Source organism: Quercus suber, unplaced genomic scaffold (assembly GCF_002906115.3).
Source record: "Quercus suber isolate HL8 unplaced genomic scaffold, Cork oak 2.0 scaffold_265, whole genome shotgun sequence".
Taxonomy (NCBI): Eukaryota; Viridiplantae; Streptophyta; class Magnoliopsida; order Fagales; family Fagaceae; genus Quercus; species Quercus suber.
Genome location: NW_027069721.1, coordinates 468,420 through 470,246, shown reverse-complemented (window position 1 = coordinate 470,246; position 1,827 = coordinate 468,420). Strand labels below are relative to the sequence as shown.

At 35.0% G+C, this 1,827-nt stretch overlaps 1 long non-coding RNA gene across 1 annotated transcript; it reads left to right on the top strand.

The window, feature by feature from the left end:
• The first annotated feature begins 777 nt into the window (after positions 1-777).
• On the top strand, positions 778-1,617 carry LOC136070858 (uncharacterized). Its single transcript, XR_010632090.1, has 2 exons — positions 778-1,065; positions 1,285-1,617. It is a non-coding gene; the product is annotated as an uncharacterized LOC136070858 (long non-coding RNA).
• The last annotated feature ends 210 nt before the right edge of the window (positions 1,618-1,827 follow it).

Genomic DNA, 1,827 nt, shown 5'->3' with positions numbered 1-1,827 from the left:
CTTATTTAATTTTTTTATTTATTAAGGCTTTAAATAGTTTTTTATTTTTATCTTTAATAAAAAAAAATGTCAAATGGTTAATTCAAATCTGATAGACTACTAGAAAAATATATATTTAGTAAACTAAATTTAGCACAATTACTTTGGGTATCGTAGTGGTTTAGGGAGTTCTCTTAAGAAATTCCTCTATAATATCTTAAAATCAATCCTTTATACACTTCCTATATATTTTTGTTATGAATTATAAGTTATTAAGCCGGGCTAATGGGTTAGACCAACGGGCTGGGCAACAGGTTGGGCTACTAGGCTAGCCTACTGGGTATCCATGGGGATAAAAACTAGTCCACAGCCTGACCCACTGGGCTACCCATGGGCCTCAATAATAAAGGGCCGAGCCGCCCATTAGCTCGGTGGGCCGTGAGCCGTGGGCTATTTGATGACCCTTAAGCACTTACTTTTTATTCTTAGAGTTGGAAAAACTTGTAATAAAGGTGTGTAAAATTTAAGTCAGGGTGTACAAATATATTTTTAAGAAAAAAATTATAATATTAAACTAACAAATTTTTTTTTATATATAATATATATTTTTTGGAAGTCAAGGGGTTCATTTGAACCCCCTGAGAATAGTATAGCGCTGCCCATGCTGCTGATCCTTTTTTTCTCTTACTCTCTCTCTCTCTCTCTCTCTCTCTCTCTCTCTCATATCAGCCTCTACCACTCTTAACTTGACAGTGCGTAAAACCTCTGAGTAATCACTCTCTCTCTTTGTCAATATTCCCTTCGTAACCATATTGTTGTGTCTCACTTTTTGTTGGCATATTCTGTGTCAAAATTTTCTTGTAATTATCATTCAAATACTTTGTATTTTGGCTTTAGTAGGTTGATTTGTAATTTGGTTGAAGTTCAAGTACTGAAAATTGAAGTTTCTGCAAGGAAAACTTCTATTGAGTGAGATTGGATCTTGGTCCCACAAGTTTGAAACATATCTGGCATTTTAAATTCAGTTGAAGACATTTTTGCCTAACTTTTGGTTGATCAAAACGGTCAGAAAAGCAGAGAAATCAGGTACGAACTTCTCTATTGTTTCAGCAATTATAGGTCTCATTTCCTATGAAATTAAACCATAATTAACATCTACAAGTTGACAAAAACCTAGCAAATTGTGAGAGCCAAGCACTTAGCCTTTCTCTCTCTCTCTCACCATAGTCAAATACTTGAGAGGAGATCAATTCCTTCTCACCCATCACTACCTTTGTTCCTTTGTGTAATGAGGGTTGTTTGAAGCTTGGGAATCATTGGAGCTGCTGCATATTCAACCAAGGAGACTTAGAGATTGCAATTGGAGCTCAATCGTGGATCTGACAACTAGATTAAAGAAAAGACTTGGTAAAGTTAGTTGATAGTAGGAGCTTGGATGACATGAGTATATAGGTAGCACTAGGCTTGGAGGGTTTTGTGCGTCTCCTGTACTGCAACTATTCATTAGAGTAGACCATTTTGGTAATTGTGCTGCAGAGAGTTTTTTCCACCCGTTTTTTGGGTTTTCCTCATCAATAACACATCTAGTGTTATTTTTGTCTCTTTGGTATTGTGAAATTAATTTTTGTGGTTTTTACATTTCATTGGCTCTAATATTTTTATCCATGTAATTGTTGGCATCCATATCAATTGGTTAATCACGTAAACTTGGTGTTAATCGATAAATTAGCCTTAATTGATTAAGTTATAATTAAAATTTGGGGTCTAAATCAATACCTTGGGCCCCAACCACCAATATCACTTAACCTAACTAATTAAATGAGTCATATGCATTGCACATGACAAAAT